This window comes from Anser brachyrhynchus, assembly GCF_964034855.1.
Source record: "Anser brachyrhynchus genome assembly, chromosome: Z".
NCBI classification, from domain to species: domain Eukaryota; kingdom Metazoa; phylum Chordata; class Aves; order Anseriformes; family Anatidae; genus Anser; species Anser brachyrhynchus.
In genome coordinates this window covers 36,930,631-36,950,924 of record NC_137697.1, presented here as the reverse complement: position 1 = coordinate 36,950,924, position 20,294 = coordinate 36,930,631, and the positions used below count along the sequence as shown (strand labels likewise).

The following is a 20,294-nucleotide window of genomic DNA, read 5'->3' as shown; positions in this document are numbered from 1 at the left end:
ATGAGTGGTGCTGCTGGAGGCAGGCTGCGTGCACCTCATCGTGCGCACTTAATGAGCACTCTCAGGGGAACGCGTGGCTTCTCCCCAGCTTGCTGGGTTCGCTGGGAGGTGTCCATTAAATTCAATCACTGGCTGTAGATGCAGATAGAGAGACTGGAGCCAGCGTGTGAGTAGTGAGCCCTGAACAGGAAACACTCCTCCTGACTGATTTGTCCATGCAAAGCCACACTGTCTCTGGTTTAGTCTCTTAATCAGCTTGATGGCACAGAAATACCGTGTGCTGTGCCTGCTGATTCAGGTTTTCCGTAGCTCCTTTGGATGCCCTGATGTGCTGTGGGACTACAGGTGATTCCCCAGCTTTTGTTTCAGATTAAGAAAAACAAATTCATTTGGAAGATGTCTGTATGGACTCCTGGATTAAGGAAGGGAAGATCTGTGATGCTGTTTGGCAGAGTGGAGAGAATGAACTGTGAGAACTGTAACTCATTTCTGTGCTTGGTAAAACCATACATGTATTTCTAGACGAGAGTGATTGTAACAAGACAAGAGGAAATGCTCTCTATTCCACTGTGATGAAAAATTAGGGCGAAATATATTTTTTTATTCAGGCAGGGTTTATCATCCTGTGTGGAGAGCACGGGCTGTATGCTTTTTCTCTTGTTTTTTAATGTGCTTTTCTAAGTGAGAATTTACCTCTCTTGTATAACACAACTTAGCTGTGCTGCTGCTGCTGCAGTCGTGTCTCTAGATCCTGAAAAATAACACTGTAGAAAGGGTGGGAGGGGGGGAGACAAGCAGCAGCATTACATGGATTTAATGCGACATTAGGCAAATATTGAGCAAGATTTTAATTACAGTGGTTATGGCAAATTTTCCTGCTCTGGGAGATGTCAAAAATCCTCCTATATTTAGTAACCTGAATACGAGAACCTCATTGCCTACTCTCTCCATCTCAGACTGCATGTAAAGTGCAGACTACCAGAGTTAATGGGTTGTAGTTTAAGGGGAGTTCCACTAGATGATGGTATAAATCTTCATAATGAGCACGACCAAAGTGGGCAGCTTGAACAGAAGAAGCAAAATGCCACACAACCAGAGGTGGTGGCAGCCCCTAATCCTCCTCTTGCTGCATCTGAGTGGGGCTCCTGACATTTGCACCGGCCACGCGAACAGCAGCAACATCCGTTGGCACTGCAGTCAGCTGTGGCACCACGCAGGCAGACTGAACAGAGGGCTTGATTTACTTGATTTAAAATCAAGTGACAATTTGCTTAATTTATTTTGCAAATTAGGCTGGGCTAACATCAATTCATTTTAAAATGATACTATAAATGAGAGTAATTGTGTAATTAGCAGCAAATTAATTACAGGGCAGCAGATCCATTTACATGAATCTGAAATAAAAAATTGAAGCTGGGTCTTATGCTCCCCCAGCTGACAGATGTCAGGATGCTGTTGGGGCAAAGGCCTCAGTCCACCTGCCCCAAAAGGAGAAAGGAAACAGCTTTTTGTACAGCTAGATGGCAGCTTCCATAGCTTGTTCAGATTGGCAGTGAGTTCACCTCAAATGTGAGTGTGTGGAGACCTTCTCAGGTAGAAGGAATGTTCCCTGATGAGCTATCAATTTGGAGAAATGGCATATGGGAAAGCCGATGTTGCCAATAAGATCTGCTGAAACTAATAATTAATAATAATAATCATCAGGCTGCTCACATTTTCTGGGGGCTAGTGCATCTGCTCCTACAACATGACCACACAATTCAGCTTGAGAAATGGAAAACCCAGGTTTAATTTTCATTTCCGTTTTGTTGTACTGGGTCTGGCTGGGATGGAGCTCTTTTTCTCCATAGCATCCTGTATGATGCAATGCTTTGGATTTGTACTGAAAACAGTGCTGGTAACACACCAATGTTTTGACTGTTGCTGAACTGTGCTCACACAGCATTGAGCAGGCTGGGGTGGGTGGGGAGCAAGAGTCAGGGAGAGGACAGAGCTGGGACAGCTGACCCCGACTCACTAGAGGGATATCCCACATGCCATGATGGCATGCTCAGCCATAAAGCTCAAGGAAAGGAGGAGGAAGGGGGACATTTGTGGTTAGGGTGTTTGCCTTCCACCACATGTGCTGAGACCCTGCTCTCCAAGGAGTGGCTGGACATCTGCCTGCCCACGGGAAATGGTGAGTGAGTTCCTTATTTTGCCTGGTCTGCACATGCAGCTTTTGCTTCACCTCTTAAACTGTCTTTGTGTTGATTCATGAGTTATCTTGCCTTCTTTCTGTTTTCTCCTCATTCCACGGGAGAGGGGAGCGAGGGAGCGGCTGCGTGGATGCTTGGCTGCTGCCTGGGTCAATGCTCCATACATACATACTGGATTTATTGCCATGCAAATAATTCACTGAAAATTACAGAATTACCTGCATTTATAATATGAATTAAAAAAAAAAAAGGAAGAAAAACAACCAACAAGCCAAACATAAAACCCAAAATCAAAAAGTAAGTTAGCGATGAAAAGAATACTGATTCATAACCTCACAGTCTAACCTGTGTGTGAAGGGGATACTCTGTGTTCCTGTAGCAGCTATGCTCTGTAAATCAGTGTATTTCAGAAAGAAATGTGAAATGCAAAATTTTGAAAGATAGTGCTTGAAGTACTTGCTGCCATACAAATTCTATATACAGAAAGGCACCTGTTCAAAGGTAAAATCATATTGCAGAAATATTCTAAATGCTAGTAAGACAGTAACTGAAAACATCATAATAGTCATAGATATAATTTTAACAATTTTAAGGCAAAATATTGAAAATCAGAGCTGACTTTATGTAGGCAACTCTCACATATGCTTTTGTCATAGGGAGAAGAGGACCATACTTAAGACAGGCTTGAATCTGTGCCACACACCATATGCTGAGCCTTTCATTTCAGCTCTAGGTGCTTTTGAGAATGGTGACCTTGATGACTCTTTTTACCCACACAGCTTTATAGAACTGTCTTGTTACATCCTGTGGGGATGCAACTTCTAAGAGGCGAGGGCAAGTCAGAATCAGCTGTTATTGTATGTGGAGTTGCTTGTTGTACAGGGCTGATTGGTTATAAATTGGACACTGAGTAGCACAGACCTCTGTAAAGCATCCAAGTAGTTATGGAGCAATTTGCATCCTTTCACAGATCTCTCAGGAAAGCTGTGAATCTCTAAGCCCGGCCCCAATGTGCAGAGGTGTATGCAGGGACTGTGAAGTGGCATGAGCAAAATCAAGTGCTAAATCTGGGCACCTCCCCTTGGGCAGTAGCGATTCAAAGCCAGAAAGTTGTCATGGCCCTCCTTTGTGTTGTGCACATGAAAATGGCCAGTGGTAGTGGAGGACTATATGGGGCTGTGCCTACCTGTTGGTAGCAACTTGGTTGCTTCTGCAGCACAAAGTAATATATAAGGACCATGGAAAGGAGTCACAGCTTAGCCCCCTCCCCTGTTTCTCTTACCTGCATGACAAAGGATGACACTCCACTGTTGCCAGACCTCAGCTTTGGAAGGGTCACCGTGAGCCTGCAGCCCTGGGCAATGTCTCTGGTTGCTCCCCTTGAAAATCTGCTCTGTCTCACAATTGTTTTTTTTTCCTGTTAATGCCAGACTGCGTTGGTTTTACGAACTGACCTGCTGATTGCTTCTGACTTTGGTTGAAGTTAGCTGTCACACTCTCTATCTCTGTGCTTGGTATACTTAAGCCCTAATCCAGCAAGGGAAGCCACAGGTGCCCTGTATTTAAAGAACCATGGACTGCCAGACCACCACCAGCCCAAGCAGCAGCACAGGTCATGTGGAGACTTGTGTTAGCATGTCTGTCAAAGGCAGGACATGTGACATGACAGGATTCCTGGCTGTAGGAAGACAGGCAGTACGAGGTCTGTTGTAAAGACTGTATGTACAATATAAAGAAAAAAAAGAAAAATTTGGACAAATGTAAGGCAGTGGCATGCTGGTTGGCTGCTTTGCATAATGGGGCTGCAGCATTTTTGATCTGGTGCTAGCCAGACTTACTGTATTGTCAAAGTGTAACCTGTGCAGAGGGAGGATAGAGGATTGTGGTATCCTCTCAGCGGTATAAAAACAGAACTAAAAGCTTTTTACACATCTTTTGCCAACTAGTAGTTATTTATTTCCCCATCCCCCAACAAAATAATTCTTCTAATATTTCCACAAAGGATGCATTATGATAATTTCTGTGGTTTTCTCTTCCTCCATTTACTGTAGGATTGCAAAATCAGTGCCAGGAGTTCACTGTGTATGGGGCTTTAATGCTTAGTGTTTCATAGATTTTTACAAGCACTGGCAGCAGTCTAAAATAAAGGGAGAGGAAATCTCATGACTTGACATCTGAAATGTTCCAAGACTTCAAAGAAGTTTCAGCTGGCCAAGCAGCTTCATTTCAATAACTCAGAAGGAAGGTGTAAGGAAACCTGGGAGTTCCCATCAGGGATAGAACGATGGAGAGCATGAAAGAAAATAAATCCCTCCTGGTGGAGCTGGGGTTGAAGTGTCAAGGAGCTGGAGTGCTAAAGGGGCCTGTGCGAAATTTAGGCTGAAGTGTATGCAGGATATATTTGGCCTTAGCCAACTCTGAAATAATAAAGCAACTGTCAGGGCTGGGAGATAGGGAAGAATAACCTTTGAAATGGCTGTGAGTGTGTGAATGTTGCTGATGCCTTTTGTTGGGGGGGGGGGGAGGGAGGGTAGGGTCATTTATTGTTTGCAAATCATTCAAGAGAAGAAGGTTTTCTTGTCTCTCTACTTAATGAGAAGATGGCATCTGCCTTTTGGGCAGAAAAAAAAAGGGTCTGAATGCCTAGTTCTCTTGTGAATCTGACAGTTCATCACTGACCAGGAGTGGGCTGGGTTTGGCAGAAATGCCACTGGTGGTGGGCATTACCCTGTGTGTATGGGGACAGCTGCTTTCTAGGGCACATGTGCCTTCCAGAAGCACAGACATGGCAAAGGGCAGCAGAAGAGTAGCAAATGCCAGCTTTTCCTTTAGTGTTGGAGGGCAACAGAGCTGTGTTGCTGCGTAGCAAAGAGAGGTGCAGCCAAATGCTGTCTTTCAAACTCTTCTGCGTGTTAATGAAAATATCTAATGCATTACAGCTGCACAGTGTGCAGCTGGACAGCATTGCTGCTTACTCTTTCCTGCCGGAGATACTCTCTCAATTACTCTGCGGAGCCTCTTAAGTGAACTATCCTCGGTTCTTTGTCATGCTGTACAACAGGTTAACTGTACACCATTAAACATTTTCCCTGGGGAGGGACTCCACAGACAAACCATACCAAGGGACTCTTCCATAAAAAGGAGCAATCAACTGTAACAAGTGAGTGATTGCAAAAGGCTCCTGGTGGTGGCACTGGTAGTGGTAGTCATGATAAGGGAGAGAAAGCTGGTTAAACCATCTTCCAGGAGTGTGAAAAACTGAAGGCTGTCAAGGGAATTGGAAGTAAACAGGCTCAGCCACAGCTTCACTGTTTTATAGTGTAACAGAATTGCCAGTAACTTTTGAGAGCCTGAGAGCTGTAGATTATCTTGGTGTTGCAATTTACTCTTAGACTTGGGTTTTCTGTACCTGAGACTTTCCCTGGTGCTAATGCAGTTAACCCCTGTGTACCAGGCTGGCTAGAACCACAGCTGCCTTTCCAGCTGCCCACTCAGTAGTTCGAGGTCATCTAGAAATCAGGGGTTCTGGGTGTAAAAATACCTTTGTTAAAGACGCACACTGCTATAGTAGGAGGTTAAGACATCAAACCTCAGGAGGGATCCAGTCCTTTGAAATGACATGTAGCTTCCAGAGCTGCTTGAATTTCTTCCCAGTCTCAACTGGGGGATTTATCTGCAGTATATTTTATAGCATTTTGTACAGCTACAGATTGCTTTATTTCCTTGCATAAATAACAAAGATCTTCTGTACATTTCTTATTTTTCTGTTTTGAGCTGTAAGAATTGGAGGAAAAACAAAATTTCTGAGTACATATACTTGTTATAAATGTGTATTGTAGATTGGGAATAATAAGAACTAACTTTTTATAGACATCTCTCATTAAAAGTCACCTTCAGAAAACACTGCTGCTCCTTGCTTATAATCAAATGACACCTCATAACCACCTAACCATTTTTAATATCCCCTAGACTCTATTGTATTATGCCAAGGCTCAGACACTGTCTAGCTAGTCAAGGAAAAGAGTATACCATCATATTTAAAAGCAGTTATTGGGACAGGTTTTACAGGCAGTGGGCTAAGACAATTCAGAAACAATTGCTTATGTGATAGTTTGAGGATTTGTCCCTGTCAAACAGTTAATATTGCTTTAATACATGAAGTAGGCTGTATAAGACAGCAATAATGAAAAATGTCAGGAAAGACAATATCAATTGTTATTCAACATCCACATCAAAGATTACTTTTTTGTCAGTAGCTTTCAGAAAATGTATTTTCCATCAGATCTGATTGCGTTCCTCTTTGAAGTGCTCCATCCTCCCGGTAGATTTAATGTGACATCTAGGCACTTTTTAGTCCCTGGGCCTCTGAGGCGATTCAAAGAGGCACAACAAGCCATCACAGGTTTATCCTCAAAGGCCGACACTGTCTGTCTGATTTATTGTAACTTTAAGAATCATCTCCAGCAAAGCATGAGCCTTTCTACCCATCCGCAGCCTCAGACTTTTATCAATTCATTTGTATGCAGCCTGTACATTCTGGAACTGAGAGCCCTATAGCCACTCATGGAAAATGCATTACCTGCTACTAATCCTTTTTATCTTTAAAGTCTGTATTTTTTATGTATAAGTCATTTTGGGTTATCATAAAATATACATAATTCTCGCCCCAAAAAAGACAAAATGAAAAGAGAATATATAATAAGTTATGAGCTTGCCGTGTCCTTATCACCAAGGATTCTAAATAAACAGCTCTCTTTATGTAAACACTGAGGGATATAAAACTGTGATTACTTTCAATAGGGAATAGGAATGCTTCCATTTTTGTTCCTCGTTTCAAAGCAAAACAGTGAGATGAATCATTTTAAACGTGTTTGGGAGCACTTTTATTTTCCGCTTCATTGGTTTGGGGGTCTGACAGTTGTAGGGCTAAGTTGCCTGTCAAACTTCTTCTGTCATAAACTACAGATGTCCAGAAGTACGTTATTGTTTCAATATTTTGCTTCAAATTCATGGTTAACCATAAATTAATGGCATCTGTTCTTTCTTTCTTTCTTTCTTTCTTTCTTTCTTTCTTTCTTTCTTTCTTTCTTTCTTTCTTTCTTTCTTTCTTTCTTTCTTTCTTTCTTTCTTTCATTTAATTGTTTTCCATTAATGCAAGATGTATTTGAAGCACCTGCAATATCTCCTGGCGTACTGTGAAAAATGTTGCTGTGTCTGGGAGGATGACACAGTTCTGGGAGCAGGGCTTTTTGTGGAGGCGTGGAGTTTGCTCACTGTAAGTTCTGTGCATTATTTTCTTAAACAGGCTGCTTCTGTGAATATTGCTGCCAATAACTTCATGAGACAGGTGAACTATTTTTTTTCCCTTTATATTGGATACAATATTAATCCTGGATGAAACTTTAAAAAAATTAAACCTTACCTTCATCCATTCATGTCAGTCCTGTATCTCACATGTATACTATATAAGATAGCGAAAGAATAGGGAAAGTAATAGTGTGTAATAGGCACATCAATCCATGTTTAGGCACTTCTTTTTATGTATATATCTGTATACATGTATATATATATTTATACGTATATATATGTATAAATCCAAGTCCTTGCATGTGTGCATGTATATGTATGAATAAGGTTTTTCTCATTGTGAATAACTGAAAGCAGTCACCAGGACAGGTTTCACTGGTAGTGGGCAAAGACAGTTTAATTGACAGTAGGGAAAGTGCATGTTCTTGGATTCAATATGGCCTGAAACCATAAAAGACTTTAAAGGGCCAACTTTAACCCCAGACCACTGGAACTTCAGAATCTAGCTGGAAGTAGGAATCTAAACCTTTTTGCAGGTACAGGCCTATATGTCCCTAGTGAGTCAGTGGCTCTGATCAGTGAGTCTGGTCTCATGTTCAAACTCTTTCTGTACTTATGAAGAGAAACAAATGTTTAACATTGTACACTTACTAACAGATATTACATTAACTAATTAAATTAACTGAGTTAAAACAAAATATAATGGAGAATAGACCTGGGTCTATTTGTTAGGTGATATGCAAGAAACAAACACATGGGGAATGTAAAATCCAAATTTTTTGTTAACATTTGGCATTAATACTTGTGACAATTTTAATGAATATTTTTGCAATCTAACGGTCAACATACTAAATTATTAATATAGTGAATAAGAACAGCTGTACAATACTGCTAAAATACTGCTGCAAGCAAAATCATTACATGTATGGCTGGCAACAATTTTTGGTGATGAACTAACAATACTCCTTATAAAGTTACTTGGCTAATGCCCATAAAACTCAAGGCATACCATGAATTCTATGTAAGGCACTAGTTTGAGAGAGTTAATGATGTATGTCTTGATATACTCTTATTGGTCCTGTTGACTTCAAGGGATTATTCACAGCTTACATGATGAAGCTTGTCCCTTTGCATGTTTAGGACTGAATTTTCCTTGATAGCCATTGGACATCTGGGACTGAATTCAGCAAATGAAAGCCAGCCTTTCAGGAACTCTCTAATTTACTGGCAAGTACATAATAGAAAATCGGGTCAGGTTCTGCTTTTCTTTCCTGAGAAGTCTCTGCAGAACTGCAATCCCCATTAAACAGTTGTCTTTTGCCAGCTGTTCCTTCCATCAGGACTTGATTTCTAAACTTGTATCACAGTGTGGTATGTGCTGAGACAGGATATATATTTGAGGGCTACTTTTTTGTCTTTAAAGCATGCTGCAGAATAGAAATATATGGCTAGGAAAAGGATATTACTGCTTTTTTCCAGAAGTCATGCTTCTTTTTAAACTTGATAAACATTAATCACTATCACAGCCCATTTATTTCTCTAAGTCTGGTTTGTCCTCTGAGTTTGATTTTGCTCTTCAATCACCAATTTTTTCCTGCCCAGATCAAGAAGTGCAACTTTTGTGCATATTACCTGTTTCCTCTTGTTACTAAAATGATGAATTATAAATAATTATTCAACTAAAGTTACCATATTTATCACTGAAATGTGGACTTCTAGAATGTATCATAACTTTCTCAATGGATTGATTTGTCGTTTCTTATTTGTACTATTTTGATAATGTCCTTACCTCTGGGTTGTGTCCAGATCCTTCAGGTGTACAGTGGAACCAAACAGAGAAACCTGTTGTGCAGTGCAGGGTTTTATCATGGGAGAACACAGCAAATGATGATTTACTGTAACAGGAGCTCTAGGGCACACACAAGTAGGAGGTGTCTTTATAACTCACAAGCCCCAAATATTTTCTTTGCTATAGAAAGACAATTAAAATTCCTGTCCACCCAACCCTGAAATACATGGAAAGACACTTATCTGCACTGGAAAATGGATCAAGCTATAAGAGGGCAAATATGTGTTGAGATAGAGAGTGCATACCTAATAGAAAGCTACTTCCCTTTTTTAAACACCTCCTGAACCTCTGTGGTGCAGGAGCACTGGAGTGTTTATGCTCATAACACTGACGGACCTTCTAGAAGCACACTACGTGGAAGCAGCAGTGAATTAGTACAGCCAAAGCCAAACACTGTTCCCTGTGCAAGTTAATTGTAGGCAAAGTAACTTGTCATAGCAAGTTTCCTACACTGTCTTATTAATGAACCTTGGCATTCCCTTAGAGGGCTCTTGTACAAGGTTGAGAGAACAGTTCAGGTTTTGTATCTCACTTTGCCTCAGATTTTATGTCTTGTCGTCTATGCCTTAGCTTTTCTCCATTCAGATTGTTGCAAACATATGAATTATTGTTGGTAATAAGAAAAAATTAATTTCATGAATGTATAATTTATTTAGGAAGTGCTTTCACTAATCTCGTAACAAGACATACCTGATCTTTCTCATACCAGGCACTGTCTACCAGTTTGTCTGAAGGAGGAAATATACAGAAACATCTGTGTTTTTAAGCACAGATAAATAACCTTTATTTTGCCTGGGGCAGAAATTTAAACAAAGAATACTCTTGCATACCAAAGCCCAAACCTTTAAAAGTAATATAATTGACAGGATGTTGAACAAGATGTTGCTATTGAAATTTGGGAATATTTATTTATTTTTTTTCTTTAATAAATTTCCTATGATAATAAGGGAAACAAATTCCTAAATTGACAATGGCAGTGCTATGGATTTTGTTAATGATTTTATAGTCTGTGAAAAGGCATGCGTTCTACTTTCAGCTAAAAAGAGTGAAGCCTCTTTATTGTAGAAAGAGCTTTAATAGGTTGCCTGCATTTTCAGTTCTGTAATGTTGCTCTGATAGACTACTTGAGATCCTCATGACTTTGTCACCTCCTTGAAGCTGACTGGTTAACTAGGATGGGATGGTGGAAACTTTAAAATCCCGGACTCTGGTTAGGACTTCCTAGGCAGTGTGGCCAGGCCAGGCAGGGGTGACTGTGCAACTTAATGGCTGCTTAATTACTCTAAGGTTGATTTTTTTTTTTTTTCCGACAGGATCAGCAGGGTAAAAATATGCCTCAGAGACATCAAAATTCCCTGGCAGCTCTGGTGCAAAATTTCTCTGCTAACCACTGAAAAGCAGGATGCAGGAAATTGGCCATCAGTCGTAGCAGGGAGAAAGTGGTTTTGTTGCCAAAGGTCCATTCTCTTTGGATTCCTCTTTTTAAGATAGATTATTTAAGAGACTGTGAAGTTTCAAAAGGATGTACTGACATTTTCAGAATCTAACGTATACTCTTTGTGTTACCAGAACTGCTCTTCAGTGATCTACATTCAGTTGTTATCAATGCTATCTAGTTGCTAAATTGCCACTAAACAGAGATGGCAACATTTTGCACAATTTTGAGTCTTATCTGGGAGACAGATTGCAGCAGGATCCATGGTACTATAAAGAACCAACATTCATCTGCAAGTAGCCTCTTCTGTTTGTTGTAATGAGCATGTATCAGTTGCATATTCATTTTTCCTCCAAGTTCTGGGAGTCAAGAAAGCTTGTTCCAGCTCGGGAAGGCAGATGACCTCTCAGATTAAGGCCACATTTTGTGAGGCCTAGGAAAAACCCCTTCCCCCAAAAAAGATGGAGAATCCCTGTATAGCAAGAAAGACCAAAATAAATAAATAAGTCACATCTCTTTCTATCCCAAACAGCTTTAAAGGGTTGATTTAAAGGCAATTCCCTGTTAAGTTTTGAGAAGAGCTATGCTCAGACATATCCAAAAGTTTTTACCAGTCAAAACAGACATACTTTCAAGTTACCCAAGTCCAGAACGATACAGGCAAAAAGACCCAGACTGCCTTTGCTGGCAGGATTATTTGGTGAAAGATTGAGCTCAGTGCTTAGATACCAAAGAGATAAGAATGTAAAAATACAAAGCAAGGGAGCTTTTGAAAACCCAATAAAAAAGTCATAATGTCAATGATTACCTAGATTATTATATAACTGACAAAATAAAAGGGGATGTTTGTTGTTGGAACATTTGTATGTGTTCTCCAAATGTGTTGGAATAATTTACAGTGGTATATACACTTGGATCTACACTATTTTTAGACTGAGCTCTGAGTGAGTAACGGTACAAAAACTGCTCAAATCCAAGAGCAGACGATGAAGCACCAAGGCTTGCCTTGTCCTTTGGGAGCAGTTGCGACAATTGTCCTTTCCAAGATGCAGGAGCTGCCCTTTGACATTTGGCCAGGGTTGGTCAAGTGCATGGGACTTCTAGGCCAAACCTTATTCTGACACATATTGTTCTGTACATAAAGTTGGTTTTGTACACTGTTACTGAAGGACCCCCCAGGGAGCTGACAAAAGTGTGCTTCTAACTATTTTGCACTGCTGCAAAGGCACAATTCTGAATTGGACTAACATCTACTGCACAACACCGGCAGTACAAAGATTGCAAAATTCATTTGTTGAATTTCAATTAATGTGTGTGGCAGACAACTAATAGTCTATTCCTACACTTACACAAATTCACACCAGACTATTTGGGATTTGGGTGGAGAAGATTTGCTGGATATCAGTTTGGGCAAAAAAATACTTGGGTGAGAGGAGAGGGATGGAATAGTAGAGTAATTTGCAAGTTAAATATTTGGCTGGAAAAGCCTTAGGAATTTGAGCAAAGAAAGTATGTTGTTTAATGTCTCCTGCAGCAGAAAAGAACTTCATGTAAATGAACTGCATTTTATCAAACTACCAATCACTCCTTTTCAGATAAAATAAAGCCTACAAGGCTCTGATATTGGCTTACTCCTTCAGCAAAAGTGGTTGAAAACAATAACTAAAGAGTGACAGAATGACTGACTCTGATCACGAACAGAAACACTCAGGTAAGAAAAACAGAAGTATTGCATGGAGACAGTATCAGAAGTATAGCCCCGATTGACCTGGCCTTGGCTGGGTTTCTATGTATTGTGAGTGGAAACTCTTGTAGATGAGAAGAATGCTGTATTCAGCCAGTTTATTTAATACTCAACAGCCTTTGCAGAATTGCTGTGAAATATCTGACCTGATCTGGAAGTTGATGATTTCCTACATGTTCTCCCTACCTTGTTTTTCTTATTTACACTTTTTTTTTTTTTTTTTTTTTTTTCCCCAGGAGAATGTAATTTTGAGCTAGAGAAAAGAATTCTCCCCATGGAGAAGCTCAGAAGGTGGCAGCTTAGGTAAACATAGTATCTTTTATTCTTCCAAATGCAAACTGTTTGTGAATTCCTTTTCCCTCAAGATCAGATGTGAATTTCTTCCTTGAGCATCCTGGTTTTATAAACTAGGGCTAAGTAGCATTCTGTCTTACATTGTTAGCATCAGCTGATTATTTTTTTGCTAAACACACTGATAAATTTTAAGACATTGACTTCTGACAAGTGAAGCTTTAATAAAGTGCTATTTTTCAAAATATTGCAAGTCCCATGTATCATAAGATGATGTAATAAAGACAAATATCCGACCAATAATGAAAAGCTAGGTAAATGCGAATGTTTAATGTCTATTGTATGCAGGGAAGTACATTAAGGCAGATCTAAGAGACACTTTAATGGATTTAACATTAACAATCAGACCTGGACTTAGTATAAATCAAATAACACCGCATTTCAGCCTAATGTACACCCACTCATTCATTAACACTGTTCAATGCAGATTATAAATATTAGTGAAGAAATATCCAGCTCTTGAAGAACCTTTCCACATACCCAGCAATAATTGAATAATAATGATGACAGTCTTATTTTTATGAATCACTATAACTTATTGATTTGCACTTGGGGCTTAAGAGAGCTTTCTCAGCCAGTATGCAACAGGAAATGGTTATAAGCTGTTTTTTTTTTATTTAAAAAAAAAAAAAAAGAGAACAGTGGGAAGGTGTTAGAAGTAACATTAGGTATCAGATAATTGCAGATGCAATCAAGATGTAATGATAGGGTCCCCTAAATTACAAACAAGGTTATAAAAAGTAAATTAATTACCTCTCCTTACATATGTGTTCATGTATACACACTCCTTTGAGAAGAAAGCACATTGTTATTTCTTTATTTTGCCTTCAAAATAAAAAAGAGAGGAAATACTTGTAAATATTTTATGAATTGATTATTGTAATAGTAAAAGGAGAGGAAAGTAGACTTTACCTCTCTCTGTGATATATAACTTCTAAATAACATGAGCAATGCAGGGTTCTGGAAATGTATAATCTATTACTATAAAAAAGAGCAGAACTCTCCCATCTTCTTCTTGTAAGAGATGTACCAGTGTTTGTTAGGGAGCTTTTTCCTATCTTGTATCTCAAAGTGGTAGAAAATTGAATAGCCTGTAGAGGTATGAAGGTAATACTAGCATATATGTCTGTTTTGAAATAGGAGATGTATGTGTATGAGTGTGAGCATTATCGTTTACTTTTCTTCTTTGTTGTTTTTGGAAAACACAAAAGATCAAATTTCACAAACAGAAAAGACAAACTGGCATTTCTTAAACATTTATTTTACTATACCAAGGTTGTACTTATTGAGACTGATATATCTAGAATGCCACCATGTATTAAGTTAACTTGAGACTGTATTCTTCTGTTTATTTAAAAAGTCAATTTACATAATTAATGCTAGGATTTATTTATTTTTATGCTAATGTTTAATGGTGTAACAATTACTTTGTTTCACAAGACTCCCTCTCCCTTCAATGATCTAAAATTTGCATAGCATGTCTCAGTCTAATTTACTGAAATGAGTTTCATCAAGGCCAGATTCTGAATGAGATTCAGATGTGCAAAAGGAGTTTTGACATTCAGAAGTTCACCATAAAGCTCCAGGCTGTTGGAAATTTAGGGAACTTCATTAATAGGCATAATTAAATCATGGCAATATTTTTTGGATTCAGGTGTCCTGCTGGGAATTCTGAAATATGTAAGCTTGTAGCATAATCCAATGAAACTTAGGTGTTCAGGAGTCTTAGCTATGAGTAAAAATGTCAAAAATACTATTTTAATATGGTTTCTAATTGTTTTATACTATGTGATCATAAAACCACGTGTTGCCAAGTCCAATTACAAAATGAACTGTAATATGAATTACAGCATTATTGATTGGGTTAATGCAGATTGCAACACAGTTGTTATATATCACTATACAAAATGTTCATACTGTAAATATGCTTAAAAGGAACGACCGTCAAAATACCACAGCTGTGGGCACTCCATCAGTTGTTTTCAGGTTAAGGCTTTGTGAGATAACACAGAGAATTAACCCTACATGAGATTGCTCTCCTCCAAATGAAATGATACACCTGGTGAAACCAGAGTAGCAGAAACCTTGTGAAGTTCCTCTAATAGGGCACTTGGGAGGCATCCTCTCAGGTCAGAAGATTTGAAGGACTAAAAAGTTAATAGGGTAGAGTAACCCAGACTTTTGCTACATGGGAAGATGCCAACAGCTGAGCAGGTAGAGCAGCTACTAATCTTATTTACCTTCTTTCAGCAGCTTTAGGACTTTAGCTGGCTAAATCCTTAGGTAACTGCCTGTAACAGCAAGAAGAGGAACTTTATTCTGTATCAAGTGCCATTCTGTTCTCTCCGAAAAAGTCATTGAGAGATCTTTGTGCTGAGCAGCAGATGTACAGCAAACCCACATATGCAGTAGCTGCTTGCATAGAGGTGCCCCCACCTGCACAGGGTGGGAGTAACACCGCAAATCCCATTTAAAGAAGCTGTATTCTGTGATGCACAGTCCTAACCTTTTTTTCCTCCATTGTGGTTAAATACTCTTACCTGGATGAATTTGACAGTAATAAAGAAATCAATTTTTGGTAAAATTTGCAAATTTAACATGGTTGGCTGTGCACATTGTATAACAAAATATATCTGTGGGATTACTGTAAAGACTGTGGACTATGTGGACATGGAAGCAGAGCAGCAGCAACTTTAGGGAAGTTCCCCCTATAGGCTGTCTAGAATGCCTCCTCTAATGTTAGAGGCTGATGTAAACTACATAATTAACCATGGTACTTTCTCCCAATTTACTGTGAGCTGTTCCTGGATGTGAATACAAAAATTTTGGTAAACGAATGTAGGAAGGTTTCTTCGGCCTTTCCTTTTTCTGTGCCTAGTGAGATGAACTTCACTTGCCTTGTTAATGACTTTTTCAGCAATAAGAGATGAGCAGGAGACACATGTTCACAGTTCCACCACATACAGGGAGGTGTTAAAAGAGACCTAAAATAATATATAAGAACCATAAGGATTATCTTTTACTTGTTCTGGGTGATTTCTGTAGCTATTAGGAATTCCCACAGAAAACGAGGAGTGTGGGCTGTGTGTGTGGAGCGTTGACCTAGGCAGCAGCCAAGCATCCACACAGCCTCTCCCTCACTCCCCTCTCCTGTGGGATGGGGGAGAAAACAGAAAGAAGGCAAGATAACTCACGAATCAAGACAAAGACAGTTTAAGAGGTGAAGCAAAAGCTGCATGTGCAGACCAGGCAAAATAAGGAACTCGCTCACTACTTCCCGTGGGCAGGCAGATGTCCAGCCACTCCTTGGAGAGCAGGGCCTCAGCATGTGTGGTGGGTGTTTGGGAAGACAAACACCCTAACCACAAACGTTCCCCTTCCTCCTCCTTTCCTTGAGCTTTTATGGCTGAGCATGCCATTGCTGGAAGTTGGAAAAAGTCATGCAGAAAATGCTGCCTGTGGTGGTGTGGGTTTTGAATGAAAACAGTGGGACAATATTACTGTCCAGCTTCCTCTGATGAAGATGTAAGAAAGCCATAATCCTCAGCTGCCTTAGCTCTACAGATAGGCTTTTGTTTATGACAGAGTAGCTGATTCACTGGCTTCCTTTAAAAAATATTCTGCTAACACAATCCAAGTCAGGTTTCTTCTCTGCATATAAATTGATACTTTTGTTTGAATAAGGGGTTTGTCAAAGGGGAGCTGTGTAGCAGTGCCTCTGCTGCTTGGGCAGTGCATTTGTATACAGCCCCTTCCTTCTGCCAGGAGACATCAGAAATTACTTCAACTGTAGTGGGCACTGAGACTACTTCAGAATTTTCTGATGAAAGGATAAAGCCACCCTTTACATTGCAGTGTAGCATATTAGATTCGGAAGCAAGAAGTTGTTTTTCACCTCTGTGCCAGAATCATCAGGTTTTTTTTTTTTTTTTTTTTTTTTTTTTAGTGGGGGGTGTTTAGTTTGTTTGTTTTTGTTTTGCATGAGATTTTTTTACTGCATGGATTTAGTGCTTAGCATGCAAGGTGATCTCACCCGTGCCATGTGTCCTTTTGTGTGTTTCTATGGTATTTGCCATTTAAAACTAAAAGCAACTAACTTTTGGCAACCCAGTCTAGTGGAAGATATCCCTGCCTATGGAAGTGGAGTTGGAACGAGATGATCATTAAGATGCCTCCCAACCCAAATCAATCTATAATTCCTTGATATGGTATGAGATATTGCCCTGGTGAGTTGGGGTCAGCTGTTCTGGCTTTGTCCTCTCCTTGCTTCTTGCTACATGTTTTCTGAGGTGGATAGCTCCTTTTACAATGTGTTCTGACTTTTTTGGAGTTAGAAATAAGAAGCAGACATTTTCAAATGCAGTGTACTGTCATTCCTGTACACTCACAATGCTCTGTTGGAGGCTATCACACAATGCTTCTGTTCACTGACAATGTGTTACACTGTAGTATCACTACTGCAGTTTTCAATTGCTTGAAGTCAACTGTAGTGTCTGAAGCTGCAAACCCAAAAGCAAGAGGTATTATTCTGTTTGGAAACAACGATAAGTAGAAGATAATCACTGATCAAGGAGGTTTATCACGCTGTCAGTATAACATATTAAGACTTTACAATAATTAAATCTTTAATCATTTGCAGGCAGCTTAAAATCACTGTAACCAGAGGATTGATCACTACTCAATGACAGGAAGGCTGTTCTCTTGGAGGGTAAAATCAGAAGTTATTTCTGAATCTGAATAATTGAGGGCAATTTGCAACTTCTGGCCAGCAGAGATGAAAAAGATGGGTGGCTTGGAGAGCAAACTGCCTCAAGTGAATCATGGTATATTAAATGTCTCCTACAGACCATGTGTGTTGTATCACCTGAGTGCTAAATGTGGATCAGGAGTATCTTGATCATTTCAGTGATAACAGAAAAACTTGACAGAAAAACTTGATGTGTTAGTTTTGGTCACGTTCTGTTTTCAGACAAGTGCACACATTCTGGGATTTTATTACGTGAACATAATGACTAGATATAAACTTAATTGTTTTTTTCCTCCAAACAAAAGTATTTTATTTTAGAATAAGGCTAAAAATTATAAAAATTAAAGGGATTGATGCAAAGTTATGCTTTTGCTGTTGGACAGGTATGATGAATGAAGGGTCACAACTCATTAAGCCCATGGAACAGAATACCTGCTAAACAAAGGTTTAAAAAAGAAAATAAATTATGCTCCACTTCTGAAGCTCCTGACTAATTGCTCATCAGACATTCCTCTGAAAATCAAGGGCTTCCTGTGAATGAATAGAATAAGACAGTAGTTTAATTCTCACTTTCCTTTGTTTTGTAAGTTAGAGCTAGCCATTAGAATGATAGAATGATATGGAATAGAGAACTGTTTTCCTGAGCTCTTTTCTGGATGACCACATGTTGTACAGGGCTCCAAAAAACAAACAAACAACCAAAAAACCACCCTTCAGGTCTTGGGTATGTTCGATGCTAGCTTTTGGGTTGTACCTGTTGCTACTATCTTTAATGATTTTTGGCAACATTTTAGCCCAGGTGATTTTGTGGACTGATTAACATTAGTATTCTGGCTTGCATTTTAAGCTCTTAATAAATCACCAATTTATTTAACTTAAATAGAATACTCATTTAACTTAAATAGAAGATTTCAGTTGTTGAGTATGGTTTTAAACATAAGCAGAAAGAGCTTTATTATTAATTTGTTCAATGACATGTAGGTCTTTCAGAGGAGATAAAGCCTGGAAAGCTCTCCTGCAGAAAACAGTATGTCACAGACAAGACCAAACAAACCCATACCGTCCCACTGGTCATATCTGATGAAGTTGCTTCTAGAGTGATGTCCATGGTCTAAAACCTGTTGAACTTTTGATGTATTGCCTGGAAATGTGTGCCAGTTACAATAACATCTGGTCATTGCTGCCATGGGACTAAAGGTATAGAAATCATGTCCTCCAACCGATTCTCTCAGAATGATGCTGTTTCCATGTTAGCTATATTAAATGTTTCCCTTTTAGCTATATTAATTTTTTTATTTATTTTTAACACATGAGTTTTAATGCAAGATCATTACTGTCCATTTAAAAAAAATATTCTCAACAGGATAAAGATATATACACACATATATATAAAACCACTTCAATTTTTCTATGGATCCTGATAAAACCTATTCCATGGATAAATTTCATCTGCAGAGCTCATGAAAAAAAGGATTTCTGTAAAATAATATGTTACCTGTGTCAGGCCTATTCTCCCTTTTCCTTATGTCAGCAAAGCTAGGGGGCTAAAACAAAACAAACAAACCAGCTGTTTTGTGCTATACTGGCAATGTGCAGCAGCTGTAACTTCCATTTACATAGGAGTTTAACCCTGGGGGAAAAGCTTCTTTGTGTTACTGCAGCAATGTAAAGCAGCCAGACCAACACTGGACTAAATATGCCTTCCAAAAGCAAGCATTATTTCCAGCAAGTGTTTTCAATATATCCTGATCAAACATGCTTGGTAAGGTGAACATTTTCATCTGAATAAGAAAATAAGCTGTATGTCTCCACCATCTAGTACTTTAGTTGTAAATAATACAGTGGGTAAAATCGGGTCCTCGATATATTAGGGTAGATGGTAGTGTGGAAACTTTCTATAATTGAAATCAAGAGGAGAAAAACTCCTCGTTTACTTATGTTTGTTGTTAACTATATTGCTCCACCCTTTTTGGGGTACAGTCCACTAAAATTCAGGGCAGGCAATACCTTGCACGAGTTCCCTTTAAAAATAACATCAGTGCAAAATTGCCAGTGGGACTCATGTTTAGGCTGTAGTCTCGTGAGCGATGGGGAGGAAGGCTCATGAATGACGGGGATGAAAGAAGCACTGAACATCAGGCTGCTTTTCTGCAAGGCTGGACTGGCTGTGCCAGGCATGCCGCAAAAAGGTCTGTCCGCTGCAGCAGTTCATAATTCCTTCCTAGGCTAGGGCTTTCTCTGTCATGTAACCATAAAGTGGGAGGACGTGGCTTGTTTTCTTTCCTGTTCACTCCTGTTCTGTTTCTTTTCCACAGCCCTGCCAGCAATCCTGCCCCAGCTCAGACAGCCCAGCCCACCTGCCTCTCCCTCCATGTGGTGTGCGTACACTTATACACACCTTCCTGCTGCATCCAGCTCTCCTGTCAGATGATCCTGTCCTTGAACTGAACAAAGCCCTCACAAGCCATGCCATGAGTTGAGTCGCTTACCTCTGTCTCGGGAGGAGTTTATCTCCCTTGACAAGGTTTTGTCTGGTGTTAGCGGCGGAGCTGGTGACAGGCTGTGCATGCAGCAGCATGTGACCCCGGCTCCTGGCCTCGGCGCGGGCAGTCGTCAGAGCTGTCACGCAGTCAGAACAAGTTAATTCAACGTGTGAAGGGCGA

At 39.6% G+C, this 20,294-nt stretch overlaps 1 long non-coding RNA gene across 1 annotated transcript in view; it reads left to right on the top strand.

Moving 5' to 3' along the window:
• Positions 1–12,184: 12,184 nt before the first annotated feature.
• LOC308185930 overlaps positions 12,185–20,294 on the top strand; it is a 52,728-nt gene continuing 44,618 nt past the window's right edge. Inside the window, exons 1-2 of the long non-coding RNA XR_013943832.1 lie at positions 12,185–12,500; positions 12,770–12,836. This is a non-coding gene — a long non-coding RNA (uncharacterized lncRNA). The remainder of the gene's footprint in view (positions 12,501–12,769; positions 12,837–20,294) is intronic.